Below are 20,285 nucleotides of genomic sequence, written 5' to 3' on the forward strand. Positions count from 1 at the left end.
TGAATTCATGTGGGAATAAACTAAGACTTTTAGAGCCAATGGGAAGAATTAATGTATTTGATAACAACAAAAATTTTGTAGGTCCAAGAAAGAATATTTTGATGTATTCAAAACCCAAGATGATAGTTTTCATGTTATTTGGCTATAAGGGCTCTACACTTATGGTTTGTATTAGTGCCTTTTTAAAATGATGTATAGTGTCTGGGTAAGGTGAAAGAGTACCTAGTGTATTAGTGGACGATCATAATTAATGAAACTGTGGCTATCTTAGTTATGATTTCCATTGCTGTGAAGAGATACCATGACCATAGAAACTCTTACAAAGTTTAAGTGGGGTGGCTCACTAACATTTCAGAGGTTTACACTCCATTATCACCATCATAGTATCATAGTGGGAAACAAAATAGCATGCAGACAGACTTGTTGCTGTAAAAGTAACTGAGAGTCTTACTTCTCAAACTCAGAGGCAACAGGAAGTAATCTGTCTCACTGGCTGTGGCTTGGGCATAAATGAGACCACAAAGCTTGCCTTCACAGGGATATAACTCCTCCAACAAGACCACATTTACTCCATCAGAGCCACACCTCCTAATACTATCACTTCCTTTAGGAGCCATTTTCTTTCAAAGCACCACAGAGACAAAAGCAGCTCTACTGCCTAGCTGCGATTTGACTACTGACTTGCCGACTTTAACACATAAAAGAACTCCTTAAGAGAAGTCTATTAGAGAACTTTTATTAAAACCTCCACTTCAGCATTACAATTGTGATGATGGGCAGTTGCTTTGCTAAAATTGAAATAAATTGGCTTTTCAGAGTAATGTGAAATAATATATGAGAGGAATTTACAGATCATCATACTTATTGACCAATTAAGAGTATAATGCTTCCTTTATTAGTCAGTGACTAAGTGAAGTTTTAGTGCCTCAAAAAAACTTCATGCAAAGCAAGATATGGTAGGGCTTTAAAAATAGAATGGCTACAATTATTATCATACTAGGTACAGGCTGAGAGATTACTATTATTATTAATTTATATATTTTTTTTAACGAAAGACCCTGGCATCCACTGCTGTAAAGCCTGCTAGTGTGGTCCAGCAACATGTCACACGTACAGACAAAACTCCTGCACAGAAGACCAAGAAGCAGAACATCAAGCTGTGGCAGTGAAACCTGAAGCTGCAAGAAGCATCAGACGCAAGTCTCTTACAACCTCGAAATGGAGATATGCCTGAAGAAGAGGTAAGAGCTGGAAAAGTTGAAAAGTCATATAGGCTCAGCAGAAGCACAAAGTGGAGGCGTGCCTGGACAGTTAGTGGGCAAATCAAAAATTAAAAAAAAAATTGTCAAAACCTACTATTTTAACCAATGGAGAAACAGCAACAACACTCTTTCCTGATTCAGAACCAAAATAGAAAAAGAAGAAAAAGGCAAATGATGTAGGGCCTGACAGTAAGAATATGTTTCACTATCATTGCTTAATAAAGAAATTTATTTGGCCAATATTCAGGTACAATAGAGTCAGGTGGGAAATGCAAGCAGAGATAGAGGAAGAGAAAAGAGGCAGAGTCAGGGAGATGCCATGTACCTGCTGAAGGAGTAACATATCAGAACATGATTGGTAAGCTATGGCCATGTGGTGATACACAGATTATCAGAAATGGGTTAATTTAGTTGTAAGAATTAGTTAATTATTAAGACTGAGCTAATGGGCCAAACAGTTTGTAATTCATATAAGTTTCTGTGTGATTATTCTTGACTGGGAAGCCAGAAAACGGAAGTGCAGTCTGTGTTTACAAACAGTGCCAATATGGGACATGTATATCCACACAGGCCTGAGAAAGCTTTAAAAAAAGGGGGGGGATCCTAGCCTCAGAAAAACAGTCAAAACTGGCCCCTTGGTAGACACATATTTTTTTCAGATAAGCTTTGTTGACTGGCAGTGAGCAGATGCATGACTCCGTTAAGAACCAGCTTTCTGTTTCATGCTGGTGGCATTCACAGCTCTTTTGGAAGGCTCTTTTATGGAGCACTTAAATGGGGTTTGTGGGTAGCATGTTTCAAATTACTTGGCAGATTTATGTTTTACTACACAGACAAAAAAGTTTTGTGGGTAGCATGCTACAAGTTGTTTGCTGGTGGCAGGGACCTGTTACTTCCCAGAGGGGGTAAGCATGATTCTACCATGTAAGGAAGCCAATCAGGGCAGAGCGAGCAACCAAAACCATGGTGCTGGTCCAAGCCATGCCTGCTTAATATTTTAAAAACTCTCCTGGTCAGAAAATAATTACAGATACGCAATAAAGACAAATTCCAACAAAAACAAACCTTTAAAGGGGTCACATGTCTTTCAAAAATGTACTTAGGCCTAAGAAATAAGGAAAATAGGTATAGGCAGTTACAGAAAGAAATAGTTTAAAAAAATTTAAAGTCTTTAAAGAGACAGTAAAAGTAATATTTTTAAAAGCCATATGAGTATACATGATTATGTATACCATTGTGGTTTTTTTAATTTTTTTGATTGTTAGTTAGTTAACAACAGAGAGACATTTATTTGTGAGGACTGCTGAGCTAAGCCAACATAAAAGCATGTTGACTTCAAACTTTGGGTCTAAGGATATGTTGCTTTGGGAAAGAGGTTCTGTTTTTGTCTCCACAGAAGATGAGAAGCTGTGGATTCCTTCCCAGTTAATAAGATTTGATTGAACAAGACTCCCTGGAACAGCTTCAAGACAAATGGCTGAGACTATGCAAAATGCAGGTCAAAGACGACTATAGCCAAGATAGACCTACAGAATTTCATATTTATATGTTTTAAGAACTTAAACTTTTCTTGACAATGAGACATGTCTCCTCCTGGCAGCATCAATTTACTTCAGAGAAGATGATGGACATTGAAGAAAGTCCACATGGAGCTTACTTTCTTTGTGGCAACAGTTAGCAATGGCTAAGAAAGTGCTCTTGCCTCAACTGCTTGATAGTATGCTTTATAAATTAGTCTTGTCTGGCCTTATCAATGAAAACATTCTGAAGGCTAACGAAGAAATGGGCCTTAAGTGCATGACTGATACAACATAAAACTCTTAGACCATTTCTGGAAGGCAGGAATCTTCTGGCAGCCATGAAAACAGGCAGTGGCAAAACCCTTGTTTTCCTCATCTCTGTGATTGAGTTTATTGTAAAGTTGAAGTTCAAAACCTGGAGTGGAACAGGAGTCCTGATTGTCGCTTTTACCAGAGAACTGTCCATGCAGTTCTAAGGAACTGATGACACACCATGTCCACATGGGTGGTAGTAACAGGTCTGCTGAAGGGCAGAAGCTCATCAATGGCATCAACATCATCATGGCCACACCACAACAGTTCCTAGACCACATGCAGAATACACCAGGGTTTATGTATAAAAGCTGCCAGTGTCTGGTTATTGATGAGGCCTATCGTATCTTTGATATTGGGTTTGAAGAGTAATTAGGTAAATTATTAAAGTTTTGCCATCATGCAGGCAAATTATGTTCTCTTCTGGCACACAAACCCAAAAAGTTGAAGGCTTGCCAATAATTTTTCTAAAAAATGACCATTGTATATGTTGGTATTGATCATAATAAATTGGTTGCCACTGAGAATGGGCTTTAGCCCATTGAGTGTCCCTCTGAGAAGAGGTTTCTTCTGTTCTTCACATTCCTTAAGAAGAACCAGAAGAAGGAAGTTTTCTTTTCCTTGTGTACATCTGTGAAGTATCACTATGAGATATGAAACTACATTGACCTGACTGTCTTAGCCATCCTTGGAAGGCAACAGTAAAATAAGTGAACAACCATATTCTTTCACATCTACAACTTAGATTCAGGGATATTTCTGTGCACAAATCTGGCAGCCAAAGAGCTGGCATCCCCGAGGAAGACTGGATTGTTCAGCATGATCCTCCCAATGACCACAGGAACACTTTCATCATGTGGGTAGAACTGCTAGGGGCCTGAAGTTGGAAGAAGAATGGCCCTGCTCATCCTGCGCCATGAAGAGTCAAGTTTTCTTCATTAATTGAAGCAATCCAAGGTCCCAATGAATCAGGTTGACTTTTCCTGGTCAGAAGTCTCTTATATTCAGTCTCAACTGGAAAAGATATCGAAAAGAACTACTTTCTCTTTAAGTCTGCACAGGAAGCATATAAGTCTTATGTACAAGTATATGACTCCCACTCTTTCAAGCACATCTTTAATGTGAACAACTTAAATTTGCCTCAGGTGACTCTGCCCTTTTGTTTTAAGGTTCTTCTTTTCATTGATCTGAATGTAAGCAGCCAAAGACAAACTTTGAAAGAGAGGAGGTGGTGGTGAATTTGGCTACCACAAAACAAAGAAAGTGGAGAAATCCAAGATCTTCAAATTCTGTGTATTGCCACGTGGCTATGGCTTAACAGGTAAAGTTCTGTCACTGTCTCCAGTGGGGCTACATGGCTTCTTACTGACTCTGATTTCTTTCTCCCAGCATTCAGTTTAGTTTTCCCTGCCTAGTTAAGTTCTGCCTTGTTATAGTTGCAAAACAGTTTCTTTATTCATTAACCAATAAAAGCAGTACATACACAGTAGAACTTGCACATCATTTCCCCTTTTCTGTTTAAATAAAACAGGTTTTAACTTTAACATAGTAAAATTACATATAAGAAAACAGTTATCAAGCAAGAGTGACAGTTACAATATTTATATCTACTTTATCTTTTTTCATAACTAAGGAAAACTATAATGATAACTGTATATTATTCAACTGCATCAAAGACTCCAGAAGAATATATTACCTAAGTAAAGAGGAAGTGCATTGTAAACAACTTCCAACACTCTAGAATTAACAGAGATATCTTGTTGCCTGGACAGTCACCAAAAGTTCTTTTGTAATGTTGAGGCATCCAATCTTCAGCCTACAAGCATAGAGTATTCAGCAGACTTTTCCATGAAGCAGGAAATTTTAGACAGTTCCACCTACATTGGTAGTTTGTCAGTCACTTTCTTCTGTGTCCTTCAGAATGTCACACAAACTAACGTAGAAAGTCCTTCAATGACTGGTTTTCCAGGTAGTTCTCAATTGCATCAAGTTGACAATTGAAATCAAACATCATTCTGTCACTAGGTAAAGTCTCTCACAGAAATTCTACAAGAAATGGAACTGTCACCAGTACAATGTGTTTCTCATGAGCATTCATGAAGAGTTCCCATTGAGAGGAATTCTCATTGTCTTGCTGGTCAACTTTTTGTATAATTCAGGTTCTTCTTTCCATATAAATAATGCTTCTTTTCTGTATCTTGGTTCAATATACAACTTTCATAATGCCCTGATACTGTATACCTTGTATATACCATGCACTTTATTATATTGTCCTTGAAAAATAATATTATCTCCCAGAGGCTTCAATGGATGAACAAACACACAATACTATTGTGATGGCTAGTTTCAGCTTGATACACATTAGATTCACAAGAAAGGGCAAAACCTCAACTGAGTAAATTTCTCTTCTATATTGGCATATGGAACATTTTCTTGATTGGTGATTGATTGAAAAGGCACAATTCACATTGTGCAGTGCTACCCTTGGTCCTTTGGTCCTTGGTGCTGTAAGAAAAAAAGACCAAGCAAACAATGTGTTTCTTTGGGAATGAACATCTGTGGTACCAGGCAAGAGAGAAATGTCTACACTTGGCTTCTTGGTAACTGTTTTTTTTTTTGAATAGGCTTTGTTTGCTAGCAGCAAACAGATGAACAAATCCTTTAAGAGATGGCTTTCTGACTCAGTGCTAGCAGCAAACACCACATGGTTGTTTTAAGAGATCGTGCTACCAAACAACTGAATGGGGTTTATGAGCAACGGTTGGCATGCTGCTTGATGGCAGCATGGACACAGAAACTCCCTAGAGTTGGGGAGGTCAACATGACTCTCACTAATGACTCTGACATGATTCTGGGCTCTTAGAAAATCACACAGGGCAGAGCCAGTCATGATGGCAGAGGTGGAGCCATGACTCTTAGCAGTTTAAAGACTCATGTGGTCAGAAAAAGACAGAGATATTCAGTAAAAGCAGATTCAGATATTTTTAAAAAAATTATAAATACTTGACAGTGTGTTTAAAAACATATATAGACTTTGGAGAGATGGTATAGATAGTCATTAAAAAGAAATATAAAGTTTTAAAATAATAAAATAATCTTGAAAAAAGAGTAAGGCAATAGAAAAATAACTTGAAAATGGAACATACAGAGAGAGTCTGGATACTATATGTTATTGTGTTGTCTTTGAATTATTTGACTGCTGAGGAAGGAGCAAGAGCTGCTAAGAGATATTTGATTACAAATGTTGTTGGATCAATCTAACCTATATATTTTGAAAATGTCTTTATCTCAGAATTTAAATAAAATGTTATGTTACTTTGGAGAAGAGGTTATGCTTTTATTTTCACAGGAAATAAGACTCTGGATTCATTCTGGGTTAGGAAAATTTGGTTTGATCAAGAAGGCCCCCTGAAAATCTCTAAAAGGAGCAGATGGCTCAGATGATCCAATGTTTCAGAGCAACTCTGTTGCAGTTGCCTCTGAGTTCTACATCCAGAACAGCTTCAAGGCTTCTGGCTCAGATGATTCAGGCTCACAGAATTCTCTAGTCAGGACTTGACCATAATCTTGAATTTTGTCAAAGTCCCTCAAAGATTACCAGTATCCCCAGTCAGCAGGAAGCAGTCTAGAGAACCATGCCCACAATCCCTAATGAAGGGTCATGCATATTTGTTATCATTTAAAGGAAATTGAGTGCAAGTTATTATTAGTATTGATCAAGAAAAAAACTGAACAAAGAAGATTAGACTCAGGGATCTCATTGTAAAAAGAAAAAAGGGAGGACATAGAAATATGGTAATGCAAAATTGATAGAAAAAGATAGAAAATGAGTGAGGTACAGCACTTTGGATTCACCAAGATAGGAAGATAATGGAGTATTTTCTTTGAATTTATCAAACAATAATAGACTACCCATTGTAAATATAATTATTGCATGCACATATTTGCATATAATTATTATACTTACTGTATATAGTTTTTCTTATATTAGTTATGGCTTTCTTTTTTATTTTAGACAAAAATTGAAAATGTGGTGATATTTTGCTTGTGATCTAAAAAAAATAAAGGTTGCTTGAAGATCAGACTTCAGAGTTAGGCACACTACCTAGTCATAGAGGCCAGGCAGTGGTGGCACACACCTTTAACCCCAGCACTTGGGAGACAGAGTCAGACAGGTCCCTGTGACTTGATTTGGCACAGATGTTTGTGTTTTTTTATGCTTATAAATCCCACTTCAACCAAGCTCAGGTCTGCAAGGCCCCTGAGTCCTTGTGCCACACCCATGATTGATCAATGACCCTGCTGTGTGTTGATTTATTGAAGACTTTGCAATTTCATGATCCCATAGGTGTTGTCTCTCTCACTCCACATGGTGCATAATGGACATGGTATAACAATAACACAGATTACTAGGCTATTAAGAACATCCACTCCCAGCCTTTTGGTATACATATTCTTTCTGTTGAAGACACAAGCTTAACATTTCTGTTAATATGCTTAACATTTCTGGTTTCTCTAGTGTTTATCTGTGAACAAGAAGACCTTGTACCCTGAACACTCCTCCATAAACTTTGCATTAGTTCCTGGCTCCAGGTTCCTTCTTTGTGTTCCTTTCCTAATTTTCCTCAATGATAGACTGTGCTGCAGAGCTGTAAGGCAAAACTATCTGTTTACAACCTGGAATGCTTTTGATCATTTCGTCTTATCCCAATGGTAGAAATCCTAAAAAAAGATAGCTGCTATGCTCTTAACTCCAATTAGACATCTTTCTTTGGTTTCTGTGCAATATTTCAAGGAAGAAACTACTTCCTGCTTCAGTGTATGGTGGATTTGCTTTTCTTTCATTTCTGCTTCATTAATTCTGTTAAAACCCAACTCACTATTCCAACTATCATTGCTTGAATAAGAGCAATCGAACTGGATTGCATAAATAAATGAAAGGTGAGGGATTTTTCTTAATTCTTCTTAACAAATGGAAAATGATCTGAAGAAACAAGACATAGATGAAACTTTTCTGAAACTATACCTTGTTTGTGTTGTTGTTGTGTGGTCCAGATTCTTAACCCCTGCATTCCCTCAGGAAACTAGTCATACCTGTTATTCTACTGCAGCCTACCCACATGTTCAGGAAGAGAAGAGCAAATGGTATATAAACATGACAACAGTGCTTCATTTTGCTTTCAATATTATTAAAAAATTTAAAATTGATTTACCCATTTTTTTGCCAGAGTACAATGAGAAATATTCTTACTAATAATTTACAGAGAAATGAAGTGCAGCTGAGATATGTGTTCACTGATAAAACTGTGGAACATATTCATCATGATGGGTAAATGTTCAGGTTATACTGTGAAGTGAAAAATCAGACTTTAAAATGGTGTGTCTAGCATATTTTGTGAACTTGTATGCACGTGTTGTGGAGCATATATGTGGTATAATGTGTGCACATGTATGTATTTGTGTGTAGCAACCTATATTTGACATCAAGCATCTATTTCCAATCATTCTCTCCTGTATTTATTTTTTATTTATTATGTATTAGTTTATTTATTTATAAATTCACATGTTACTATTTCTTTATATTATTTATTACTTGTGTGAAGTCTAATTGTTTATTTTGGACAAATAGAAAGGAAAGTGTATCAGTTAGAGGGTTATATTAAAATATAAAATATATTGCAGAGGATTATATTAAAATCTACATAGCTTCAGGTAGACATGGTACTGAAGAAGTAGCTGAGAGCTCTACATTTTATAAGCTCCTGTGGCACTGAGAGTAGCTTGAGCATAAGAGAACTCAAAGTCCACCATCACAGTGATGCACTTCTTCCAACAAAGTTACAGCAATTCCAATAAGGCCACACCTCCTAATACTGATACTCCTAGGGGGGACATTTTTTTTTCAAACCACTACATCCCATTCTCTGTGCTCCATTAGCTTGTAATAATACAATACAAAATGTATTTAGTCCGCCTTCACAAATCCTATAATCTGTAAGTCTCAAAATTGTTTCAAAGTACTAAATTCCTTCTGAGACACATAACAGTCTCTTAACTGTAATCCCCCTGTAAAAGTCAAAATAAAAAAAATATCACATGCTTCCAACATATAATGGCACAGGGTATACATTACTATTCCAAACACAGGGAAGGAACCATAGGAAAGTAATACTGGAGAAAAACAAGATAAACATTTAACTGAGCAAACTCAAAACTCTGCATCTTCATCTCTGATGTCAAAATGCTCTTCCGATGTTCAACTCCATTCAACTTTGTTGACTGCAGCACATTTATTTCTTTTTCAGCTGCTTCCATTCCCTGTTAGTGGCTCTCTTAGGCAAGTATCCATGACTCAACATCTTGGGGTCTCCAAGGCAATGCTAGTTTCAACTTCACAGCTCCATACAATAGTCTCCCTAAGCCTCAATTAAGAGACACCAATGATACATATCTGGCCTCAGTCTTTCCTTAGTCATGCAGGCAGATTCCTTAGGTCACTTCATTTATCCTAAGCTCCAGGAATATGTGGTTGAAGCTGCCAACTTATACTGTTTACTGTGATTATAACATGGACCCCCTCATTCAATTACATCTTTACCTGTTTTCTGTCTTTCACTACCTAATTTTGGTTGTTTTAATTTGCTCTGTAGATGAGGCTGGGCTCAAATTTAGAAATCTACCACCTCTGAATTCTAAGTGCGGAGATTAAAGGCGCCCACCACTACACCCTGCTCTAAATTTATCCTTAACTCTTTTTCACAAATTGGAAACTTAGTTGGGTAAAATCTTGCCCTGAGGTCACCACTCCCTTTTTTCAATTTCTTCTCTATTTTACCCCCTGATGCCCCTTTCTCACTCTGTACATTTTTTTATTGCTCAGTTTGCTCCTATTCTTTAAAAGTTTTCATTAGACTTAACATTAATAACGACATGACAGAGTCTATACTAGGCTGTTTTTAAATTTCCTCTGTCAATAAAATTAATCCAAAACTCTTCAAGCTCAGACACACTCTTTGGACGAAAGGTAACCACTTTCTTTACCAAAATATTGCAAGAGTGATCTCTAGGCCACATATTAATAATATTCTTATCTTCTTTCATGAAGCAGGAACCCCGAAGGATCATCTCACCTTTAGGCAAGTTCAACAGTCATTGCTCTGTGGGTCCTGCATGTTCAGTTTATGCAACAGTCTAGGCAAGAGCAGTTTCTTGCCAAAATAGCTAACCAATTCCATAAGGAACCTCTTTGATGCACATATTCCCCTTGAAGTAGATTGGTGCTGCCAGGAGCAGATGTGTCTCATTGTTATGAAAAGTCCTAAATTCTTAAACATTTTAAATTCTGAAGGTCTCTGATAGATTTGAAGAATCCCTATTCATCTGAAATACTTCTCTGTATATCTAAAAAAATCTAACTAACTAACATGACTACAACCTATATTATTTTAAATGATTACCTATTAATCTATATTTCTTAATTATACATTACATTTTTAAATAAACTACACAATCACAATACCTTAACCAAGAGCAGAAATATACTTATAACCTTAAATTAGTATCAATAAACTAAGATCTATACCAATCCAAGTTATTCATATCTATATCATATCTTCCTTTAAATGTAAAAAAACATTTGGTAATATGGGTGTGCTTTTGCCCATTATGCTTCCTTATGTTTGCGGGCACTGTTAATCAGGTCTTTCATGGTATATCCTGTGTGCTAGGTTCATCTCAGTCAGCAGTTGGGCGAAGTAATTTTTGAGGGTATTCATGGTGACCTTTCAGGGGTGTGTGGTCTATCAAACTGTATTTGTCTGGAAGTATTTGACAAGATCTCATCTTCTGTGGAAACAAAATGAAAGCCTTTTTTCCAAAGCAACATGTTCTTAGACTCAAATTTTTGAATCAAGATACCTTTTTAATATAAATGCAGTTTAGCTTAGCAGCCCATACAATGAAATGTGTCTCTGTACTTGGCTCATTCATAGTCAAAAAATTTCAAAGAAAACACAATATACATAATCCAGACTATCTGTGAATTTTTCATCTTTATGTGGCTTGTTTTTACTTTATTACTTTTTAATATTTATTTTATTATTTTTACTCATTTAATCTATAACTGTCTGTACTCTCTATTTAAAGACTACCACTTTTTAAAAGGATTAACTTTATGACTCTCTATACTCTTTTTCTTCTCTCTTCTAAGCCTATGTACATTTATCCAACACTATGACCCTTTTATAGATCTTTTATGTCTGAATTTGTTTTACTGTGTATTTGTATTTTTTTTTTTATTATCCATGAGCACTTCTTAAAATGCTAAGCGCTTCTTAAAACCTTAAGCTGCATCATTGCTCAGGTATTAGGTCAGTGCTTACATGTCCCACCCAGTCCACGATGGCAGAGCTGCTTACACCTCTGAGCCGTGCACACTACCCCACTTCTAGGCACACAACCAGTCCATGCCACCATTTAGCAAGCTATAGCACTCTGCTCACAAACCCCATCCAAATGTTCTGTTTCCAACCAGAGTCAGAGGTCACACTAGTAGTATAGCCCAGAAAGTTGGCATTTTAAAACTGCATGGCATTTTTAAAACTGCACTGCTATGGCTGAGTCAGGAAAACCTCTCTTAAAGGAGCCGTGGCACACTTCCAACAAACAGCAAGAAGCTATGTTGAACTCTGTATTTTTGTGTTTAGAACTTATTTTCAAGCTTTCTTAGGTTTTACGTGGATATAGTCAACCATATTGGAGTGCCAATTTGTAGGAGGAGGGCATGCTTGTTCATCCTGGCCACCCAAAACCAAAATAATCAAACAGAAATTGTATTAATTAAAACACTGTTTGGTTCATCCACTAGCTACTTATTGGCTAATTCTTATATTAAGTTAACCCATTTCTATTAATTCATATATTGCCACATGGCAGTGGCTTACCAGCAAAGATTCTAACAAGCATCTGTCTCAGATGGAGAATCCATGGCTTCTCTTTGACCCCACCCCTCATTCTCCCAGCATTCAGTTCTGTCTCCCCACCTACCTAAGTTCTGCTCTATCAACAAGCCATGGCAGTTTTTTTATTCATTAACCAATGAGAGAAGCACATAGATAGAAGGACCTCCCATACTACTCTTATAATCTAAATTATCCCATTTATATTAATCTACCTTGTGCCAAATTGTGTTATTGCTCTTCCATCTTGTACCTTCTCTTTTCTCTCTGTTTCTGGATGGAGACTCCACCTTTCTTCTTCCTGGAAGTTCTGCCTAAATATCCTTCCTAGCAATTGGGCATTCAGCATTATTATTACACAAATTACAACAACATGTCTTCATACAGTGTACAAATAATCCTCAATAATAGGGAATGACTTCAATATTCCACCTCATGTCTAGGAAGGCCATCAAGATAAAAACTAAGCAAAAAAATGATGGTGTTAAATAACATCATAAGTCAAATGAACCTGGTAGATATCTATAAAACATTTTATATATACATGAAAGAAGATAATTTCCTTCACAAGGCTCATGAAACTTTTTTCAAATTGATCATATACTTGCACACAAAACATTTCAACAGATATAAGAAAACTGAAGTTACACACTGCATTCTATCTGATCATTGAATAACATCAACAACAGAAAAACAGAAGTACAAATCCATTGGAACTGAACAACTGCTAAACTCAGAGACTAATGTAGCATAAGCAGTGCTTGCATGGGTCTGCACCAGATGGGGTACTAGAACCTAAAGAAGAGGAAATGTGTCTCCATCCATAACCCAGAAGGTATCTCCAATTGATACCTGATTACAAATGAAAATTTGCTTTCTCTTAGAGAATCTCACTGGGAAACACTACTCTTGAGAGTGGATTGCATGGCCAGCCATTAATATCCAACAAAAAGCAAACTCAATGGAATCTTTGCATGTTTCTTGTCTCATCATGTTGTGTCCAGGTCTTTGATATTATGGTTTATTTTTATTTTTATATATTTTCTATCTTTATACCTAATGGGTCCTTTAGGTATATATTGTGACATCCAGCTTAGTACTTTTATTGGATTCCTGAAAATGAAAACAAGTGGGTCTCTGCATCTGTATCTACTTTTTGTGCCTTTTTTGGGCTCTTTTCTTTCTACTTCTTTTGTCTTATCTCAATATGCTACTTTTTGTTTAATCTTATTTTACTTTCTAATTAACTATTAGAAGTCTCTTTTCTAATGACAAAAATAAATAGGGTGGATCTGGATGAGACAGAAGTTAGGGAACAAGTAGGAGGAGTAGACAGAGGAGAAGCTGTAATCAGGATATACTATAGCACATTATGTGAAAAAAGAAATCTATTTTCAAGAATAGAAAAAATTATCCTCCCAGGCCAAGAATGGGTCACTTGACAAGGTGGTTCAATGGGCAACATATAAACTTCACAGGCTATTTCTAAGGCTACTGTTTACATTCCACAACCTCATGCTAAGGCAACATTGCTAAAGGTAACACTTATGTCATTAAACATTGATCAGTCAAGATTGTACCTAACTGGAAGTCTCAGGCATACTGATTAGTATTCATGGTATTGAAGACACTCTTCATACCTTGGGACCTACAAGAGTGATCTGCCTGAAAGATACTCTGGTACAATAGTAACACAAATATTATGAGAGAAAACAAACACTTTATGTTTGGTTTTCAGGCCTACTTCATGAGATGGAACCCATTCATGACATTGCTAAAGTAGCGAATAGGTTGAGAATTGGTAAGTCAGGGGCCCTAGGGGAAAACCTAATACTATTACTCCGCTAAAGGAACATACTAATAAACTGCCTTCTAATAACATACTGATATGCTCATAAATGAGTGCTTCACTAAACCCTCATCATGTAAGCACCTTTTTTCAGTAGATGATAATTAACACAGAGATACATAACTTTACAATTAGTGAGGCACTTTAGATATCTGGACCTTAAATGAAATTTCTTTTTCAGATTCTTCTTCTCAATGCTTAGAGGTCTATGTTAAAGAGGAGGTGGACATATTGTGAGAGCAAGAGGTAGAGATAATAGAATGGATACACATATGAATTCAAAGAACGTACAAGATTTGCTTGGGTTAAAACCAGAACAAATACCAGCATTGAGAAGAGGAAGTGGACAGAAAATCTAACTCAATTATAAGACTCTATCAAAAATTACTATCCACTGAAAAAGTAAAGATAGGTTTCCTCCAGTGGAATCTCACTGAACATATTAACCATAACTTACAACAGAAACCATGCCCAGGAGTAGTTGGTAAACACAAACTGAAGCCAATAGTATTTTTGTAGATATTTTCTCATTTTGCCTTGTTAATGCATTTTTCTGTCTTTTGATTATTTTGATTTCCATTTTAGTGGGTTTTTTGTGGGGTATTTTTGTATGTGTTGGTTTATTATTGGTTTTGTTTGTTGTTTTTAAAGAAAGGAAGAGGACATAATGTTGGGTTGGTAGTAAAGTAGGGCAGATCCTGAAGGAATTGGAGGAAGGGGAAAGCATGAATAAAATATATTTATATCTTTTCCAATATTAAAAATATAGAAAATGGGTGAAGAAGATCAATGAATACAATGCAGCATGGACCAAAGGAAGGAAATAATATTTTCTTGTAACTGGATCTGAGTTTCATTTGTAGAAAATCATCCATGCTGTTTTGTGTTAAATACTAACCAGAGAGAAATAAGAATGGAAGCAGAAATATCTCACAAGAAACAAAAATTGCATAATAATCACAGATAACGGGACATAATTATTATGAAGACATTATCAGTACTCCTTGGTATCACTGCCAAGAGCAACATCAGTTCTCAAGATATGAAAAGAGAAGAATTCAAATAAGACACAGCAGTACAGTAGGCTGTTAAGAGTATAATTATAGCAAGCAATGAAGCAAGAATACACCCTTTAGAAACAAAATGAGTTAAGAAGTGCAACAATGGGCCAATTCTAGACGGTATGAAGCTAATATTATTCTTCTCCCCATTATCTTCTTTCTTCTTTTTTCCAAGATAGAAGTGTGTTTTCTTCGAAAACACCTAATCACATCCAGAGTCAAAAACAAAGATCGAATGAATGAAAGATTCTTGCTGTTGGAAAGGTGCCATCCACAATGAGCAAGTCTTCCCACATCAATTAGTATAATCTATACAATCTTCCATAGACAAACTCACAGGCAAATATGATCTAGACAATCCCTCATTGAAAGTTGACAATTAAACTATCACAATTGCCCACAAAAACTAGATGGTGAGTGCCTGCTACTGGAGACACTATACAATGTGTTTGCTGGAGCAAGAGATGCCATCTGAAGTTGATCTAAAATTTTCCAGCTCACTAACTTTCATAGTTCAGGAAGGTGCTGTGTAGGACATTCAGGGAGGAAAGTCATCAAGAATTTAACCCAATTTTGAATCATCCAGAAATTTGACCCAGTTGTGAATCATATGAGCTTCGATAACAGCCTGCCAGACAAGAAGTGCTCAGAGGTGCTGCCAGGCATGGGACTTATGTTTTATATTTTATTATCCATTCATACTTTACTTTTGATTCCAGAGTAGACCTTGCAGAAAAGAGGTATTCTTTTCTTCAAAGTCCATTCTATATAGAATTTAATATAAGTAAATATATAAGATATAAGTATATATATATATATATATATATATATATATATATATATATATCCGGGCGATGGTGGCGCACGCCTTTAATCCCAGCACTCGGGAGGCAGACGCAGGCGGATCTCTGTGAGTTCGAGACCAGCCTGGTCTACAGAGCTAGTTCCAGGACAGGCTCCAAAGCCACAGAGAAACCCTGTCTCAAAAAACAAAAAACAAAAAACAAACAAACAAAAAAGAATATATATATATATGTATTGAAGTATTTATAATAATGAAATGTTTACCAAGTTGAAGGATAACATTCAATATTTGTTCCCAGATGTGAAAGTCACATTATGATAATAATGGACTAAACCTCTGAAAATGTAAGGCACCCCAATTGAAAGTTTTTTTTTTTTTTTTTTTTTTACTTTTTAAGAGTTGCTGTTGTTATGGTGTCTCTTCATAGCAGTAAAATCCCTAATAAGACATGGTATTTTACTACAACATCCTAAAAGGCAATCAACTGTGGTAGATTTCCCTTCCAGGTTACTATTGTGTCTAGAATGGGGCTAATTGTACATAAGTAGTACTTTTTTTTAACTCATGGGATTTTGAAATACATTGGACCTCTGAATAAGTTTTTTGTAGTTTGTTTGTTTTGTTAAAGCTAGAAAAGCCTTTTTGTTATTTAATATATATGATAATGAATATGAAATACAAATTTGTAATGTTTCATATATCAAAGTTAAAATGTCAGTGATTATAACTATTTTAAATAATACATAAGTCTACTAAATTTGAAAAATCTGTTAGCTACCTAACACCTAATACAATACATGTAATCAATGCCATAATTATAATTGATTTTTATAAAGTGTATTCAATATATTGAGTATCCATTTATGTAAGTACCAACTTGCAGGTAAAATACTCATCAAAGGTACTAGGATGATACAAATTACCCAAGTTGAACAGATCTGTCAGGTAAATCCATGAAATCAGACAATCTATTTCACTATTATTTTGGAAGAAAGAACATGTTAAAGGAACATATGGTTATAGGGAGAGAACAGAGTTGTTTGTCACCACTATATTCATCCTATATCATTAGCAAGGATAAATAAATGATTGTGCTTTAAAAAAGATACACACATTTTATTTATTAATTTATTGTCTTACAGTGATCTCTGTAATTATGCCCATATATTTTTCAATCATAACAACTACCTTAAATGTTCAAATTCTTTTTTCAAAGGCTCATATTACAGCATTGCAAAGAAAGTCTGAGAGAAAAAACATAGTATATCCCAGAAGCCAAGACTAGCAGTCAAGGATGTCTTTGAAGCCTGTGCTTTAAGCTTTATTTTCCTTACCAATTTAGAAAGTACCAGTTTACCAGCCCACACCATGACTGGCTCTAATGTGTTTATGTCATTGCCTTTTTTTAACAAACCAGGAGAATGGTTCTTAATCTTTATTTTACAGTCAGATGCACCAGCACTCTCAAATAACTTGTAAGTTTGAGTTATTAGCAGAGACATACTTGCAGAGTATGATACATGTATGCATCACAGAGTTCAAAGCTCCAGTAGACATGGAGTTCAGAACTATGAGGAACTCTTAACATTGGATGATGAACCTCCTTGGCTTCCTCTGATTTAAAATTGTTTTTGACAGCTTATAGAAAAATTGATTCTCTCCTTCAAATGTCCTTTGCAGTTGTGTTTTGGATGTAAAATGTCCTTCATAAACCAATGTGTTTAAACTCATGGTCATCATATTATGGCACTGTTTTATGAAGTTATAGGGTAGGCCTAACTACAGAAAGTAGGTGTATGGGGAGGAATGGTCTTGATGTTTAAAGATTGCCTCTGCTCCCTTTCTGACCTGTGTTCATTGTCCACTGAGATGAGAACAAGCTGTTACCTCCTTCTACCAGTGATCCTAGTCCCAGCCTTGAAGGGATGCTTTCCCTGAATATGAATCAACATAAACTCATTTCCTTTACATTGTTTCTTGCCTTTATTTGATCACAATGACATGAAAAATAACTTGTATACAGTGCTGCCAAGAACTAGGGTCCTTGATGGTATTGTTCTTTGGAGCACTGAGCCCCATAGATCTGTGCAGTCTGTAGAGAAACATGATCATGTGGTTCTTAAGCATTTCAAGAAGAGTTTGGAACTGTGGACTAGCCGAACACTAGTGTTATAAGATATTTCCTTTGAATCGACATATTCATGCCTAACTGGAGGTTCCTAGGTTTTGGAAAGTAAATAAAGCATGAAGGACTCAGAAAATAAATGAACTGTATAAGGGCAAGAGGTTCCTATCTCCCCCGTTTATTTACCTGGGCTACAGGTGGCCATACTCTAGCCAGATGTGATTGGCTGAGCTTCCCCATCAATTTGCCATGTTGAGACAATCAACTTTGGCTAAGGTCTAGAGTAACTAACGGACGATTTTCAGAGGCAAGAATATTTTCAGAACTGTCTTATCCTATCTTGGCAGGGTTTGACAGTCTTTTTCTTATATCCTGCTTGTCCTGTGTAGATAAGATATGTTTTGTCAGAGATCAAGGCATGGACAATTCCTTGCTCAAAGGCAAGTTTTGACAAAGAGAAAACAAGCTCCAAGTGGAGTGTCTTCAGTGCTCAACGTTCTCTTGAAAATAAATTGATGCTGCCAGGAGCAATTGTGTCTCCTATCAACAGAACCTTAAGTTATTTGAGTGCCACATTCTACAGTTCTTTGAAGTGGTTGCAGTGAGAAGAGCTCTGGTGGTCACATCATTCCTTGCCAGACGAGGTGGGGCGCGACAAGTGGTGGCCTCGTATGGGGAACCTCCAAACTTCTCTCCATGGAGCCCAGAACTTGCTGCAGTCCAGGGGTGCACCGGATAATCCTCAAGGTAAAGACTGAGGAATCGCAATAAATGCAGGTTTTATGCTCTCACCTGTAGAAAAGGTAGAGCGGGAAAGTATAGTCACGACAATAGTGGACGGTTTAAAATGAAAATAAAAGGAAGAATAGGATTTTAGAATGGGCACTTCAACATCACACCTGATTTTTCTGGCTCTTAACGAGCTGTTATGGAGCGCATTGGAGAGGTTTTTGGCTAAATGTGACACAATTGCACCTTGGTTTGCCGTTTCTGGCAATCTTAATGTGTCATCCTGGGATAAGCCTGGTAGAGATCTAGATTTTGCCACCGAACAAGGTATGCTAAGGAAGGGAGGTATAATCGTGTGGTTCGAATTACCGAGACCTCCGGAGTTTGCGATGGAGTAGGAGCAGCTGCGGCTCCAAGGCCAAGCAGTGCTGAGGGTCTGCGAAGCTGCAGACTACCAGGACCTGCCTTGAAGACCAACAAGGCCAGAATGCTAGGCCACTCCCAGCATGGATGCCTCAGGGCATAGAAGCACAACCGTGGTAAAATCTGTTGACTTGAACCTCTGTCCTAGCCCAGGTCAACCAGCCGGCTGCTCAACTCCGCCTCACCTCCACCTTACAGCATGGTGGGGAAGTGAAGTCTCCGCCTCTCCACAGTCTCTGCAACATGAGTCCGAGCGCGACTGGAAAATGGCAGTAGATTGTAGTAAATACCGTAAGAATGCAACGTCCCCGCTCAGCAGGAAGTAGCCAGAGAGATTGACAATGCCCAAATTCCCTAAAACACGGTTTAAGCGGGGCCCTTTCAGAGCAGAAGCAGGATCAGCTGGGTTGCTAGGGAAGCCAAAGAGGTGCACGAGGGAAAGGTGTCTTCCATGCACTCAGCTGACAGGAATAAATGAGCCACGGGGGTATGGCAGCTGGGGTATGCTATTAGAGGCAAGTCTATACCCTAGTCTGTCAGACATTTCTATCCATCCAGGGCTGTGTGTGACCAGCATTCAATATGACTCATGCAACTAATCTGTCTAAAGATTTGTCTAGCTGTCTTTTAGGTAATTGGTCTAGAGAATTCGAACAACAACTGGAAAAGTTGCGGGTGGCGATGGCGACTGTGAACTCCACACGCATGGATACCAGCCTGGCAGAAGGACTATCCTCCTGGATCACTCCACGGATCATCTGAAGGAGTGGGCGGGAATAGGAGCCCTAACAAGGCTTAATGGTGCTTGCCTCCCTGGTATGCCTGTGGTGCATTTGTCACATAAGGGTTTCACAACATCGCAGTGCAGTTATGATCATTCAGGCCTTCACGGCCATTGAAGCAGGACAGTCTCCCCAAGTTTGGCTATCTAGATGTAAGCGAGCACAGGATGCGAGGCTTGCGCACTGCACTTGAGGTAAGCATACATCAGCCTCAAGAAGAGCAAGTCTGATTGCATGTGGGTTGATGTCTAACTCCCACCTCTGTAAAAAGGCACTGGACAGGTCTAGTGTTCTCTGAGTGGATGACACCTGGACAAACACTAGTACATGTTCCATTTTTAACAGAGATCAGACCTCTACTCTTACCTGTTGCTTTACAAAACAAAAGGGGGAACTGTAGTGAGCTGCATGGTGTAACACCTGATGGAGATGTATGATCAACTCCTGAGATGGCTAAGGC

General features: G+C 37.4%; 1 pseudogene; it reads left to right on the top strand.

Moving 5' to 3' along the window:
* The first annotated feature begins 2,942 nt into the window (after window positions 1-2,942).
* LOC121433784 lies at window positions 2,943-19,805 on the top strand (annotated as a pseudogene).
* The last annotated feature ends 480 nt before the right edge of the window (window positions 19,806-20,285 follow it).

This window comes from Microtus oregoni, unplaced genomic scaffold (assembly GCF_018167655.1).
Source record: "Microtus oregoni isolate MIOR12 unplaced genomic scaffold, Mior012 000041F_ref0000270, whole genome shotgun sequence".
Lineage (NCBI taxonomy): Eukaryota > Metazoa > Chordata > Mammalia > Rodentia > Cricetidae > Microtus > Microtus oregoni.